The 16,966-nt window shown below is 42.3% G+C and overlaps 1 long non-coding RNA gene across 1 annotated transcript; it reads left to right on the plus strand.

The window, feature by feature from the left end:
* Positions 1 to 14,166: 14,166 nt before the first annotated feature.
* Positions 14,167 to 15,400, plus strand: LOC112847338 (uncharacterized). Its single transcript, XR_003220835.1, has 2 exons — positions 14,167 to 14,544; positions 15,248 to 15,400. It is a non-coding gene; the product is annotated as an uncharacterized LOC112847338 (long non-coding RNA).
* The last annotated feature ends 1,566 nt before the right edge of the window (positions 15,401 to 16,966 follow it).

Below are 16,966 nucleotides of genomic sequence, written 5' to 3' on the forward strand. Positions count from 1 at the left end.
GCAAATAATGATGGGTGGCGGCCCCTCAAACACCCAAGAGACACCTAGCCTATTTTTATTAGAGAAAGGAAATACAATTTATACTTTCTGTTTGAAAAAGCAAAATGCAACCAACTACTTTGATTTCAATTAATAAATTGTCACCTATCAATGAATAAAAAAAATGTTTAACATCCATTTTTATTGATTTATTTCTGAAATAAGCTAATGCTATAAAAGTTTGTGTTCACCATTCCTCTTATAGTGACTTACCCTTATTTATATGAACTGCTCCAGGTCTTTTCTTTTTCCCTATATTTGAAGTATTTTATTTCTTAATGAGGATTTTATTGTGAAACATTAGTACGAACATGTGTTCAACAAATGTACAATAATATGTGGCTATGAAATTAATTATTTGGCATGTTAATTTGTGTGCTATTCTATCACAGCACAGTCTGAGAGATCTGAGCAGAGAGATGTTAGAAGCGTGTAGTGTGTGACAAACATGGCTGAGATAAGGTTGTGAGATATATGACTTAATATTAATAGTCTAATATCTGATCATGTGGTTAGAAACAAGCAATAACATAGCATGCAAATACACATCAGGACGGCCCAGTAATTGAACACATGCCTGCACACCACTGGTCAAAGCTATACTGCACACAAACTCATGTATAGCTGTGATAATATTTAATTAAACTGGAACTGTGACTTCAGTTAGAAGATTGCTGGAAGATTTTCAAGTTTCCTTCAGCAGTGTGCCAACAATACACTGTAGTTCTGTGTAAAAAGACATAGGCTACAGTTCAGGAGCAGGGATGTCAAACTTATTTTACATTGTGGGCCACATACAGCCCACTTTGATCTTAAGTGGGTCAGACCAGTTTCACTGACAAGTTTAACCACATAATTAACTCCTGAGATATTTTAATATAACAAAGTGCATTTTCAACAATACATCTCAGTTTTTCTACATGATAAAACAGTGCTGCTTTTGGCTTAAATTTTAAGAAATTAATGTGAAGAAATGCAAGTAAATTTTTGTTTTTGTTGTTTTTATTGTGAACCCACCGTAAAAAAATTTATGTTCAGTAGGCCAGACTGAAATCGTTGGCTGGGCAATTTTGGCTCCCCAGCCTTATGTTTGACACCCCTGGTTTAGGGTCTCTGCTGCTGAAGCATCAGTTGCAATCTTGAATGACCCTTATCTCGCTTCTCAGTCATTCCCAGTGTGTTGTCTCCTGTGAAGTGTGTCAATTCAATCTTTGCTAAAATATCAAGTTGAGTAATCTCCCAGATAGGAAGTCCAAAATATTAGCTGCGAAATAACAAGGCTTCATATTCTTGTTCTTCTTCTTTTTTTTTTCAAATTAAATAGATTAGTCCAGACTTATCTTGAGTTTGATCCAGAAATCAGAGAATGTGTTTTAAGCTCAGCTTTTTTAACTTCTCTCTTTAGATTTTAATTCAGAATTCATTGTTCAAAACCAGCTGCAGATTTGAATGATATAAAATTCCTTCATAACCATCACAATTCTTAAGTGTTCGGTGGCTGTAGCTCAGAAGGTAGCGCAGGTCATCTACTGATCAGAAGGTTACTGGTTTGATCCCTGGCTCCTCCAGTCTGCATGCCAAGTATCCTCAGGCAAGATACTCACCCCAAATTGCTCTCTGATGCGTTCATCGGAATATCTTAAAGCTTACAGATATAGTCTCCACTGTATTAATCTAATGGATCTACGTTTGATCTAACGGCTCGAACATACAGAAAAGTGTTAAGTAGCCTGTCTCACTGTGTGATCCCCTACAACTGAAGCCCACAGAAATTTTTTACTCTGACCTACTAGATGGCAGCATAAGACTGACAAACAAGATCTCTATGAATTTATGCCATATGACATGCCATCCAGAGGCCATGGCACTATTTCGACAGTCATGAATTATTTTTGATGTCTAATCCCATATCTACATATAGGTTGAGAGACCTACAAACGTTTTTCAGCCATCAGCACTCCTGTATAATGCAGGATGCAATACTCATTGCAAGTATCGCTTTAGAAAAAACATTCTTTGGTTATTTTACGATAGCTGAAACGAGCTCCACCGAATTAATGAGGAATTACAGAAGTAGTTTAAAATGTATCAGCAGATCAGAAAAGTGCTGTGGGCCCAAGCCATTCAGTGTTATAAAAACACCATGCACAGTGCTTCACTTGTTCCATGTTTTGTTATGTTACAGCTTTATTCCAAAAGGGATTTAATTACTTTGTTTCATCTCAAAATTCTCTCCCTTTTCATGTATATAATTCTTCACAGCTTTTTCTCAATACTTTGTTGATTCACTTTTACAGCACCTTATAGCTTCAAGTCTTTTGAAGTATGATGCTAGAAGCTTGGCACACCTATTTCTGAGTTCTTTGCAAAACTTTTCAAGCTCCATCAATTGGACAGGGAGCATCAGTGCACAGCTGTTTTCAGATCTTTCCAGAGATATTCAGGTTCAAGTTTGGGCTCTGGCTCGGCCACTCAAGAACATTCACAGAGTGGTCCCAAAACCACTCCATTGTTATCTTGGCTGTGTGCTTTCGTTTGAGCCTGACTTGTCTCCCAGTTCCTGGTGCTGAAAAACTTTGCCTCAGCATGATGCAGCCATCACCATGCTTCCCTGTAGGGATGGTATTGCAATGGTGATGAGCAGTGTCTGGTTTTCTCCAGAAACGATGCTTGACATTCATGCCAAAGAGTTCAATCTTTATCTCAGATCAGAAAATTTTGTTTCTCATAGTCTGAGAGTTAAGCCCTTCAGGTGGCAAACTTTTGGAAAACTCCAGATGGGCCTTTTACTGAGGAGTGACTTGCGTCTACTCTACCATACAATTGTGATTGGTGGTGTCATGGTACTGGGTCTGTGACCCAGTGTTTTGCGTTTGTTGGTAAATTTAAATTCTTTGGTTATTGTTATTCATGGTTTTGTTTCTCTTTATTGTTTTCTGCTTGTGTTATATTCTTAGTTCCTAGGATTTAGGTTTCTGTTACTTTGCCTACCCAGTGTTCCACATCTAGTCACTCTTCTCTCCATGTTCCCTCTATCTCCCCAGTCAGTCATGTCCCTATGTCTAAGTGTCAAGTTGGCATCTTTGTGATTTTCTCCCTTTTCCCGTTTTATTTTGATAGTCCTTGTCCTGTGTACATCTAGTTTTACTTCCCCTTGTCTCATTATATCTATCTAAGCCGGGCATACACTGTGCGATTTTTGGCCCATTTTGAGACGATTTTTCAGTCGTGCGACCGTTTTGGGGATCGGCCCGAGTTTTGCCTTAATCATGTGTCGTGCATCGTGTAGTATACATGGGGTAACAAGAAGCGATTAACACCTCACGACCAGCTCACGATCAGCAATTGTATAGTCGCAAGAAAATCAAAATTGTTTGAAATCCTGGTCGCCGCTTGTGAGGGTATCGCACTGTTGAAGCAGTGTAACGAGTTGATTTAACGCAACCTGCCACACTGCGCACGCGCAAACACAGAAACGGAAGTGAAAAAGACAGAGTAGCATGGCAGTGCAGCGTGTGATCTGGACACAAGCGATGGAGGCACAACTTATAGAACTTTGGCAAGCTCATCCAAGCCTTTTCGATGTGGCTTATCACAACAGCAACAACAGTGAAAAGAGTTGGATGGACATTGCTGCTAAATTACAGGTGCCTGGTCAATGTTTTTCATTAGCAATTTAGCAAAGTTGATTGCAAAGTTGGTGGTGTGTGTTTGTGTGAGTGAAAGACAGAGAGGGAGAGAGAGGGAGAGCGAGAGACAGAGACTGTCACGGCTAAAGGGGTGAGCCGTGTGGAGGGGGCAAAACTGAATACACTGACATAAGACATGGACCTTCAAAGTAAAACAGGAAACAAGAAACAATTCACAAAGACGCAGACTTGACACTGAACTAAACCTACACTAAACACGAGGGCACGACACAAAACCTAAGAACAAAACCCTAAACCAGAATAAACTGAAACATAGAATTATAATAATAATCAACAAAGCATAATAAGAGAGTCAGAATACAAACCATAATACAGAAAAATATAAGAAACTGAAAATGCTGGGTCAAAATGACCAAGAACTGTAACAGAGACAGATTTTGTGTTATAAGCTTCATGTTATCACTTCATGTTATCACACATGGTGTGAGCACTCAGGTCGCATCAGAGCATCGGGCCGTATAGTGTGAGACCATTTATCGTGACCTACAAACTTCTAACCCCTGTGATTCAATCGTACAGTTTGAGCAGGAGCTAAATAATGCGACTGAAAAAAAAAAAAAAAAAAAAAAAAAAAAATCGCACAGTGCATGCCCAGCTTTAGTCCCAGCTGTGTTTCCCTCCTGTTTCCCATTCCCTCGTTACTTCCTTGTGTATTTAAGCCCTGTGTTTTCCTTTGCCCTTTGTTGCGTCGTACCTCCTCATGTGCTCAAGTCTCTCTGTGTTCCTGGTTTCTATCACTTCTTATTCCGTCCTCCTCGTGTTTCAGTTTCCAGTTTCCTAGTGTTTAGGTTCTTAGTTTTCATGTTCAGGGTTTTGGTTTGTTTTTTGTGAGTTTATCTTTATGGAGCAGTTTTCCCAGTGAATAAAGCTGCCGTTCCAAGTTTACCTATTCCTGTTTGAGTCCCGTATTTGGCTCCACTTCCTGCATGCCACAGCACAGCCATGACAGAACGATGCAACCACAAAATGGACAGAGCAGGCTCTGTGAGGGAGCGCCGCTAGCCCTTTGATGGGACTCATTTGGCTTTAGGTGGACCTCGAAGCCTGTGTCTCAACTGCGTTTTCCTCACCTCATTCTCCAGGGATCAGAGTGGGCGGTTTCTCTCGGTCATCGGCAATTGCTCCTCTGATCTCCAGCTCACCCTTTTCTCAATGTGGGAATGACATTCCTGCAGAAGGTGCCTGCAGTGTAAAAAGGATGGCATGGCGGAACACACTAAACTCACGCCACTGCAGTCCTTTGCCCTGTTTTTGGGGCTGACCCGTTTGGAGCTGCAAAAACGGCCCACCTCCTCAGCGCAGCTTAACTCGTGGGAGGTTCTGCTTCCCAGCCCGCTAGAGGTTCCACTACCCATCAGCTGGACTCATCTGCAGCCCAGGTGCTCATCACCACAGCAGGAGCGCAGGGGCGCTGGTGGAGCAGTAGACGTTAAGCAGTAGTTTTGGGGGTAATTGGGCCTGACGCAGCTTCCTGAGGAAGTACAGCCTTTGTTGTGCTTTTCCTACCTGGTGGGAAATGTTTTTGGACCAGGTAAGGTCGGCCCAGATATGGACCCCGAGGAACTTAAAGCTCTTTGTACCCTTTGTAATTCTTCCCCATCGATGCAGAGGGGTGAGTGTCCAGATCACTTTGTTCTTCTGAAGTCAATTACCATCTCCTTGGTCTTAGCTGTGTTCAGATGTAGGTTGTTGTCACACCATCGCTTCAGATGCTGAACCTTCTCTTGAAAGGCTGAATCATTGTTCTACTATACTCGATCAGTCCTATGACAGTGATGTCATCAGCAAATTTTATAATGGTGCTACTGGTGTTAAATTTAGAACAGTCATGGGTAAAAGGTGAGTATAAGAGGGGACTGAGGACACACCCCTATAGAACGCCTACATTCAGAATGATGGTGGAAGAGATGTGCTCTCCTATTGTAACGTTCTGGGGTCTGTCACTCAGGAAGTCCAATATGCACGTGCACAATGAGCTGCTGAGTCCCAAGTTGCTTAGCTTTTTAACCAGTTTGTGGGGTTGACATCCCAGCTAGTGAGTAACACATAGGTAAGGTTTGATTAACTTGGCAATCGTTAGCTGATTAGATTTCTTTTTTTAGGGTACAGTAAAAGCAAACTAAAGGGAGATCCCACAAGTGATGAAAGGTAAAGAAAATCACATGCCAGGCTCCAGTGCATTTGTCTTCACCAAAGAACTAACCTTAGTGTCCTTCCTCCCTGACAAAGCTTCAAAAAAAGGTTTTCCTGCTCCTATCATCCATGCACGTGCAACCAAGCATAGGACCAACTTGCAAGGCTGGAGTGATTAAATTTTACAACTAAACAAAGGGAGGTGTCAATATTTTTGAACAGTTGCACGCTCACTATGGCTATGGAAGAAAAACAAAGAGATGGCCCCTTTGCGTGTTCTATGGCGAGATCAATGCTGGTGTGATAAACTTGTGGCTCATTCACAATCAGAATGCGATGAAGAGAGGTGACAACCAAATGCAGAGGAGGCCTTTATGCAGGCTTTGGCACTGGCACTTATCAAACCATGGACAGAGCAGAGGCTCCCCTCTTCAAATCTGTCAACTCAGAGTCCTGATCTGTTGCATGCTTGACATCCCCTCCCCTGGCACTCTTGCAGGTGCGGCAGGATCAGTGGCAGCAGAAAGCAGTAGTCCCTTTGTCAGGTGTGCTGACTGTCCCGCAGGCTTGGACAGGAAGACACGACACAGGTGCCATGTCTGCCATCAACCAGTGTGTCCACACATTACTACCCTGCATCAACTGATTGCATGTAAGGAGTAGGTAAGTAAGAGTGGTCCTTTGCATGTTATCCTTATTTGGTGCAGTGGTTATGAATAAATATCACAAAGGTGATTTCCAAGGGAATTGATATGGTGAAAAAAATATTTTAGTCAACTGGTCATTTTTACCCACTCAAAAAATGCCATTTTTGTTTCTCTCTCCTGCAGCTGTGTGTGTGTCAAGGAGACTGTGCCTTCACCAGGGAAGTCTCAATTGTCCCAGGTATAGGTGTACCAAACACCAAGTTTCCAGTGTCATTATATTTTTTGTTCTCGAATTCCTAATTTTTCAGCCACCTGAGTCCACCCCAGGCGCCCTGCCACCAAGGAGTTGTTTAACTAATTTAGTGACCTCACCCCTGGAGCGAGTCGTCCCCCCCATCCTCAGACTCTGCTTCCTCTACAGAGGATGTGCCAGTAGAATTAAGGAGGTCCTCAAAGTATTCCTTCCACCGCCCGACAATGTTTTCAGTCAAAATCAGCAGCGCTCCGCGTACACTATACACAGTGTGAGCACCGCTTTCCCCTCCTGAGTTGCCTGACAGTTTGCCAGAATCTCTTCATGGCAGTCCAAAAGTCTTTTTCCATTGCCTCTCTGAACTCCTGCCACACTTGAATTTTTGCTTTAGCCACTGCCCAAGCCACATTCCGATTTGGCTGTCGGCACCTATCGGCTGCCTCCAAAGTCCCACAGGCTAACCAAGCCTGATAGGACTCCTTCAGCCTGATGGTTCCCTTCACTTTTGGTGTCCACCATCTAGTTCGGGGGTTACCACCATTACAGGCACCAACCACCTTGTGGTTGCAGCTCAGTGAAGCAGCTTCAGCAATGGAGGTGTTGAACATGATGCATTCACACAGAATGTTCCCAGTCTTCCTCAGAATGCTGTTGTGGCTCTACCAGGGCCTCTGCCAGGAGTTCTCAGTGCACGCTCACTATATGTTTAGGCGCCCCAGGTCTGTCTAGCATCCTTACCACCCACCACCAGATGGTGACCAGTTTAAAGCTCAGCACGACTTTTCACCCGAGTGTCCATTTTTGATCTGACAATACAAAATTGATCATTGACCTGTGGCCTAGAGTGTCCTGGTGTCATGTGCAATTATGGACATCCTTATGTACGAACATGGTGTTCTTTATGGACAAACTCTGGTTTGCACAGAAGTCCAACAACAGAACACCACTTGACTGGTTCAGATGTGGCAGGCCATTCCTCCCAATCACACCCCTCCAGGTCTCACTGTCATTGCTCACATAAGCCTTGAAGTCTGCAAGTTGGACAACTGAGTCTCCAGGTGAATGATCCTTAAGCACCCTGCCCAGGGACTCTAAGAAGGCCAGGTACTCTGAACTTTTGTACGGCGCATAGGTGCAGACGATAGTCCCACAGTGCCTATGGGCACAAGGAACAAACCCTCTCGTCCACTGGGAAAACCCCCCAGTGTACAGGCAGCAAGCCAAAGGGATACCCACCCCAGCCCTCCACCTCTCACCAAGGGCAACTCCAGAATGAGACAGAGTCCAGCACCTCTCCAGGACACTGGTTCCAGAGCCCAAGCCATGTGTTGAGGTGAGCATATCTAGCCAGTACTTCTCAAGCTCATGCACTAACTCGGGCTCCTTCCCCACAATAGAGGTGACATTTCATGTCCCAATTACTAGTTTTGGTAGCCAGGGATCGTTCTGCCAGGGTCTCCACCCGTGGCCGCTGCCCAACACACATTGCACCCGACCCCTACGACGCCTCCTGCAGCCACTAAGGCCCAGGGTTTTTTTTTGGTGTGTTTTGTTTTTGTGTACAAAAGTTATGGGGGCTGGACTAGACTTAACAAAAATCGTGCCTTTTATTGTGGCTGATAACCAAACCTGAACAAAACAGGAAAACCAAACTAAACGAGGACCTAATCATGAAAAGTCTAAACCAGGAACACAGAGACACATGAGAGGGTTAACAGGCGCACCAACAAAGGACTGAGGAAGACAGAAACAATATATACACTGTGGGGTGACAAGGAAAGTAGAAAAACATGGAAAGACAGCAGAAACAGAGACGTAATGAGACGGGAAGCAAATACACATAGAGGGCACAGCAGACTCTCACAGGAGACACAGGGATGAGACAAAAGTAGCCTAACTGACAAGAAATCATAAACCACAATACAAACTCAGAGACATATAAAGAACTAAACTCAAGACAAAACCATATAAACTTGAACTTAAATCATCTTCATAATGCAATGGAAAGAATCATGAATCCAAGAACAAACTCAAAATACTGGGTCAACAACCCAGCATCATCACACTGGAGGTCACAGTTGTGATGCCATTTTCTTTCTATCTGTAATGTTGGTTTGTCAACAGCAAAGGTAACTTAATCTGTCAACACAGATAAGTCTCACCTCACAAAATAAAAGTCAATATGAAGCCATCATATTAGTCTAAATTTTAGGGTGTCATTTTCTCAATATTAGTGGATAACTGAATTCAGCTACAACATATCACTACAACACTGGAATGTGTCATGCAAGTCTCTATGAATATACAGGCAAATTAATCATTATTGTTATTTCTCTTTATTAAAACTCAGATATTTTTAGTAATTTCAACCAATAGCTCCTAATCCACACAGTATTTATAAATGTACAAGAGGTTCCTGATTTCTATACAAGACTAACATCTTAAATTTTAGTTTTTTCTTGATGAAGTGTTTGCATTTTTTAAAAAAGTCACTGTATAATTAAAAATTATAAAAGCTTGTAAACTTTTACACTTTAGGTGCTGGACAACTTGGCTCCTTTCCAAGGTGAAAACTTCAAGCAACCACAAGCAGCAGTTGTTATCTAAAGAGCTTTCCTTGTTTATAATAGGGGTGAGTTTCGATAATCGATTTTCTGATTAAAATCGATTTTAGCTTGAATAAAGCGATATCAATTCATTAAATCCTGAATTGATTTTTAAATATAAATGTATTTTACCAGAAATACCAAAATCTCAGGTTAAACCTCACAAAACTATTTCAACAACCACCAAACAGCTAAAACAGTAAATGAGAGCAGGTAAACTGATTTCACACAAAGATGTAAACAGAAGCGCGGACCCGACGCACCAGACGCATCTGTGAGATGTCAGCTTTCTCACCCGATGGCACGTACACAGACACGCCATTGTGGCTGAAAGCCGGCAGCTCACAGATTCTGAAGCTGCAGGTTTTCACTGAACCAGCAGCAAAAGAAGATCCAAACTACACTTCATGTTTAATAAACATCATCATGATTCCCCTCTTACTTTTGCTGTTTTGCTTCCACCACAATAAAAAAAAAAAAAAAAAAAAATCACACTTCCTGCACAGCTCTTTCTGTCTCTCAGTGTATTTCAAGAACAGTTTCCCATCTCAAATCTCTGTTTTCTGGGCTTGGGGTTCTGGGGGTGCTCCACCTCCGTGCTGGGGCTCTGGCTGGGCCTTGGGGGCTTTGGTCCTAGTTGATGTGTCGCCGAGGTTGTGGGCGGGTGGGCGCAGGGGGCCTCTGGTGCATCGGCCAAAATGGGGGGCTGTTCAACTGGCAGGGATGTTGTTTCATCCTTGCAGAAGTTCACTCTGCAGGTGGGGGAGAGACATAGGAGAGGTGGAGAATAAACTTAACCTGGGTGTCTATTGTCTTGTATAGTCTGGGGGAGGATTGAATGATGGGGTGGGTACAGTTTCCTCTGCGGTGGGGTCGGGTGGGCTGCCCCGGGTCCTGTGGGGCTCGGCGGTGCGGCTGCTGTGGGCCCCGGTCTGGATGGGCCTGGGCCCCCTTGCCTTGTTGGGTTCCAGGGGGCGGGGGTGCCTACTGGGGTCAGTGGGGGAGCTGGCCCCAGGGAGGGGCTTCTTGCCCCTCCCTTCCTTTCCTCCCCCATCCCTGACCGCCTCCCTCTTCCCGCTCTACCACACCCACCTACACAAGCAGGGCCTTGGGGTGCAGGTGTGTCACCAGGGTGCAGGGGAGACATCCCCCCCCGTCCCCTTCTGGCCACCTGTGCCTCAATTTTATTCCACAACTTAGACATCCACATTACTCACACTCTCATAACACATACATATAGGGCCTTGGGGGTGGGCACGTTACACGGCATTCAGAGGACAGTCTGTGTATTCAACATCACCTCTGGCGCCGGTGCCCACCTCTCAATTCTAAATGCATGTAGACATTGAGGGTTCTCGGGAGGGGCCATGCTGACACCTGCTGCTCTCTGGCAGCAGCACCATGCCCTCCCATGTTTTAATTGCACTTTAGAACAACACACATCAGCACTACACATGAGCGGGAGGAGGGAGGTATGGGGTCTTCACATACCTCTTTGTTAGCCATCGGGGTGGAGGGGCTGGGAGGAGGTGTTGGCCATCCGATTGGGGTCTGGGAAGTGGGGCCTCCCTGCTGCTGCGGAGCCGGGGGCGCTCTGCTTGCCTCCATCCCGGGGAAAAGGGTAACATCTCCTGGGTCTAGGTGCGGTTTCCCCCTCTGGGGGCGAGGGTACCTGGACCTGGAGTATAAAGTATGTTTGGGGAGTATGATTGTGTGTACAATGTCCATTTGTGTCTGTCTTTACGTTGGGTGAGTGCTGAGTATTTGTATATGTGTGCATGAGGTTGGGAATGCACATTTGTGTCTGTGTGTGCCTGTTTGTCTGTGTCTATATGTCAGGTCGGATCTTACACTCCACCTCTCTGGGAACATCTCAGGCCCTCCAAAGTATGGAGAAACCTTTTGAATACAGCGCGCTCATCCACACAGGTGTGCACACGGGTGTTCACTGTTCATAGACACAAACTACATCTTTCTTGGCTGCTACCTCAAAGCACATTGTGCGCTGTCGGTCCTGTGTGCTGCACAACAACTTTCAATATTTAGTATTTACTGTTATTTACACTTAGCTAGATTAATGCAGTGGTGTTGTGTTTATTATGCTGCACTCTTTTTTTTGTTTGTTTTCTCTTTTTTTCTTTCAACAGGTGATCCAGGATATTTTTTTTCTTTTTGAGTGCCCTTTCTCACTGTCCCTCTTCCCCTCTATTTTTCTTTTCCTTCATCTTTCTTTCTCCCTTTCCTATCCCCTAGTCCCGTCCATAAAAAATGAAAATAAAATGAATAATAACAACAAAGGTCGATCGAATGGACCAATGCTGTCTGTTGTGTTTTTTCCCCTTTGTGAATATGCAGAACATAATTGCAACTTCAACAGGGAAATTAGAATTGCTATCAGATTTACTTCCCTAATCAAAAGCAGGGACACAGGGAATCTGACTGTTATACAGGTTAGCAGAAAATTCAGATCATTTACTCAAATAAAAGTATCAAAAGAAATTTAAAAAAAATACTCTGTAACAAGAATTAAATGCATTTAAAATCTTACTTAAATACCAGTTCAAAAGTACTGGGTGTCAGCAGGCAGTCACGGCACAGAGCTAAAATACAGCATCCCAGGTTTGAGTCTGTGTCTTTTACTTTCTATTCAGCTGCTATTCAGTTGCTTTGTATTTAACTTATTGGCAATTTAATTTGTTATTCTTTTTACAATTGTAACACCAGTCCCACGTTCTATTGAGAGGGGCCCTGGGTTCCTGTTGTTACTTTCCTATTGATACTCCCTTTTTAATGCTTATGGTACAAAATATGCAATAAAACTACACTGTATAGAAATAAATCACACACAAGCAAGTCAATTATAAAGTTAACTCCACTTTAGTAAATGATTAATTAACGACACAGAAGAAAATAAGTAAAATTAATAAAGTTTGTTAAACAATGTAATGTATCTACTTTAACAGAAACAAAATAATCAAACAATATTGTGGGCCCACACACACTCTCACCGACACACACAGACCTCAAGTGCTACAGTCTTTCTGCTAGCAAACCCCTCGTTGCAGGCCTGAGTCGTGGCTCGGGTGCGTTGGGACCTAAAACAATATGGTCGCTTCACTTGTTGCCAAGCAGTAAAATAAAAAGCACGTGCAAACAGTACTCACACCTCCAGGCAGTTCAAGGGGATAGCAGGGGAAACTGGGTCAAGGATACCAGCAGGCCACGGCAGCAGCACTCACAGTCGTCCTCGCCACGTGCTCCCACCTGAACATATACCTTCAGCACACCAGCAGAAGGGACTTCTCCGACACGCCAGCAAGACGTCCGTCTCCTCCTACTCACAGTAGGGTACAACAGATTTTCACTCCAGTTAACTATCCGTCAACCCGAAAATACGTCCGTCGGCCCTCTATGAACTCTGCGTTCACTCGACACTGTTCAGCTCTCGTCTCACTCGCTTCCTGCAGAGTGCACACGGCTCCCCACTTGCGCCCACCCCCTCTACCTGAGACTACTTCAGGGTTCACTGGAGCTGTAGTACATATCAATACCATATCAAAAATAATGACATAAACCTCAAAACACAAATACAAAGGTTGTGCATTTAACTGACACACATCACATACCTTACAGGCAATTATATACATTCTTGAACACATTAAACATTTGCAATTAACCATGAACACCAATGAACTATTTAAATAAATGAGCTACTTATATAGCCAGGGCTACACCATAAAGTGCTTTGATCCTGTCTGTATGTTTTATGGAGTCCACTCATTAACGTCCCCCACAACTCGTTTGCTGTGGTAAAGCATAGTATGCCAAGGAATTTTTTAGATCAATACTAGAACATAAAAATGCAATTTTTGGTTATGTGTTTGTTAGCCTACATTCAAATTCACAGTTGTAAACTTGGTTTGTTTCAGTGACCATACAAGATTATTATCTGTGCACCAATTACTCCCTTCCATGGTTCTCTAGCTCAACTGAACACAGCTGTTCCCACTAAGTTACCTGTAATGAGTATAAAGACAGAAAAGTACATATATGGGGTCATTTTGGTTTTATTTTATTTTTAAATATCAGTATTCATCAAGGCAATGATTTGATTAAAACTGAGCTCAGCAGGGTTTTTTGAAGTTGCACTTTAATAGATGCTTGCCTTGGTGTATAGAATAATTTAATATTTTTGTTAATTGAAAGCTGTTCAGCAGACTTTCCAAATTGTTAAATTAAAAGCAAGATATACTTTTGCTTACTCTGGTTCCTCCAGTTGTTTAACTCTTCAATATGGATTTTATTTCATGCTTGCTCATTTTTTGGAAGGCAGAAGTCTTGAGTCATCCATTAAGGTCATGAGACTTTATTTGTATATTCATGTCTCCTCAATGATGAAGTCATGCTACCTGGATGCTTTTTGTTGAACTGTAGTTTTTGCAGCTTCTTCAGATGAGACGGGTTCATTTTTTTTGTTTTTGGAATAACTCTGGGCAAAGACGCATGTCTCTATTGGGGACTGGGAACTACAGTTAAAATCAGATTCTTATCTACTTCCATTATCACATCAAAGCTTTACCAGAACATATGGGCTTCAGCTCATCTTCACATTTTGGCCTGAATGACTAGAATTTTCCTTTCACCATGAAACATTGCGGCAGGAAAATATAAACATAGTGAACATTTTTTTTTTGTCATGCATGCATCAACATAGATTAACGAGTCAAAAACATTCACTTCAGCTGTCCAAAAATCTGTAGATGCTTGGTTGGAATCAGCGCCGTAGCTCCGCAAACGCACATAACGCACACTGCGTAGGGCACCAAATGGCCGGTAGGGCACCAAAAAAATCAGGGTCGTAAAAAAAAAAAGTAAACCATATTAATACTATAAATATCATATGCATTAATATGGTTAAACAATACAAAAGCAACATAAAACAATTTTCCCGAGAAAAGGGGTGAATCTGCTTTGTGCCCTGTCTCCAGTCTCCTCCTGGTGCCCCCCCCCCCACTCCCAGTGGTCTGTTCTATAATGCCTCAATTCGGTATTGGTAAACACCTGTTTGAACATGGCCTCGAAACGGCAACAGGAGTCGGGAGCGGAGAAAAGAAAGAAGAAGAGGAAGCGTGATGAAACTCAGGCGTCGCTTGCCGGTAAGGCAATGTTTAAATAATAACAATAAAAAAAGTTCATTATTGTAGCCCTTGCTTGCACGCTCATGTCCGTCAACTCTGTGATAGCTCCTGTTAGCAGTGTTCATACTGTGTTAACAAATGTTGCAAATGATTGATGTTGGGTAGTTTGTTTACGTTGTGGATATGAATATAGAATGGACTACTAAAAGCAACTCATCATGGTCACTCAATTGACGGTTTTCAGATAACGTTAGCAATCGTGAGACTAGCATTTCCCTCCTCAGGTTGCTAGCTGGCTAACGTCATGCATGCTACTGATTAACCTTAACTTTGGGATAGGTCAGTGATGCAGTCAAGTATTATTATCAGATTAGACAAGATTACTTTGTATGTTGCTGCATTTCAGGATATCTATAAAGACGCATATCTTATTTATGCGGCATAAATAAGATATAGGTTTCATATTACAGTGTAATATGAAACCTATATCTTCCAGTAATATAGATTTCCTACTTGCGCATTTATATCAAATTATGTACAGCATGTTTATATTGCCATTTGCCATTATGAAAATCTATACATGTAAAATATAGTTAGTAATTTTTAAATGTACCAGTGACTTACTTAATTTATTAGTCTTATAATGCAATTTTTCGTAGGCCTACTGTAGATTCAAAATTGTATTTCTGTAAAATCCCTGAATATTTTCTCTTGTATGCAGGGTCAATGCTTAAATATGTTCAAGGAGGATCTCAAGGACAGGATGAACCATCCAGTAGTAGTGCCATCCCTGGACATCAACCACCAGCCATTGTAGACCCTGCAACAATCCCTAGCCAAGAAGAACAAGAACCATCAACCACCAGTTCAGGTACAGTTCCATACACAAGTACCACTGAGAGTCCTGTCACTGAGAGACTATCAGAAAGTGACACTGTGGAGACATGTGTGCCCCCTTCAACCGATCCTGCTCTTTGGCCAGCTCACATTGTAGATGCTGATCGTGTTGAAATTGTGCGGAGAGGTCCTTTTAATGTCAGCTCTGATTTTAATTTTCCAAAGGGGCCTGAGTATTTATTTGTAACAGTATTTTTAACCTCCTTTAACCTTATTTATTTGTTTAACTGTCATGTTTGTTGTTATTTAATTAAACAAATTCCACTGAGAAATTCAAAAGTATTAATGTTTTTTTTTTTTTTTTTTAAGTGGCGGGGGGGGCACCATAAAGCATTTGTGCTTAGGGCACCCAAATGGCTAGCAACGGCCCTGGTTGGAATTTATAACATGTTTGGAGACAGATTTTTGTAAATTTCAGTGCAATGGTCAAAGTGTTCATGCAGCGTTTGGCAGCAGCTAAAAGCAGCCAAACAGAATTGTTCGTTAATCACATGTGTTTTACCAATGTGATGTTCAAACTATTATATAGAATTTAGTGACTGCTGAAGTTTAAAAGCATGGTAAGCCTTAGCTGATGCCGCATTTTCATTGCACATTTCTCAAAGACCCATTTATTTACATCCAAGACAAAGGTCCAAAGTAAGAGTTTACATTAAATAAAATGCAGTTGTCTACTTTAGTACAACTCACCACCATTTTAATGTCTCAGTCAAGAAATTGTTTGCCTCACTAATGGGCAGCACCTGTAGCTGATTTGCTTCCACCCCTTATATACTTAAGGAGCCCCATAGCTGGAGGTCCAAAACAAATGGATCCTGCATAAAGCAGCAATGTTTCTCCAGCTCACTAAACTAAACTAAACACACAAGCATAATTGACCAAACACCTGCATTTGATATGAACCTTTGAACTTTTAAAGTTTTCTCCAGTGAATTGAAATCACTTAATTTTTTTATGGTAATGTTTGTCAAGTGCACTAAACTTGGATCGCATTTAAGAGCCAAACTATCACATATTGATGCTTAGTTGGTTATTAAAACATGACACTGAACAAAATAATCATATTTTAATCGGTTTTAGATTGTGACTCTTCATGGGACAGCAGCACTTCCGCACTAAAATGTTTAAATAGATATTTCCTGTAGATGTTTTTGATTCCAGCTGGAAATAAAATGAACACATTTCAAAATTTGAGATGTTCTGTTATATTTCTAATTCATATTATTTCCTAAAAGGCTTATCCTAATAAAATCCCCTCGTTTTACTTATTCCCTGCAGTTTAGGGAAAACATTTTAGTGGTTACAGTCACAAATCCCTGAATCGGCTGGAACTGCATTAAATAAAGAATGGTAAATGGCCTGTATTTGTATAGCGCTTTAGTCCCTAAGGACCCAAAGCGCTTTACACATCCAGTCATCCACCCATTCACACACTGGTGATGGCAAGCTACATTGTAGCCACAGCCACCCTGGGGCGCACTGACAGAGGCAAGGCTGCCGGACACTGGCGCCACCGGGCCCTCTGACCACCACCATTAGGCAA

This window comes from Oreochromis niloticus, linkage group LG7 (genome assembly GCF_001858045.2).
Source record: "Oreochromis niloticus isolate F11D_XX linkage group LG7, O_niloticus_UMD_NMBU, whole genome shotgun sequence".
In the NCBI taxonomy this organism is placed as follows: Eukaryota; Metazoa; Chordata; class Actinopteri; order Cichliformes; family Cichlidae; genus Oreochromis; species Oreochromis niloticus.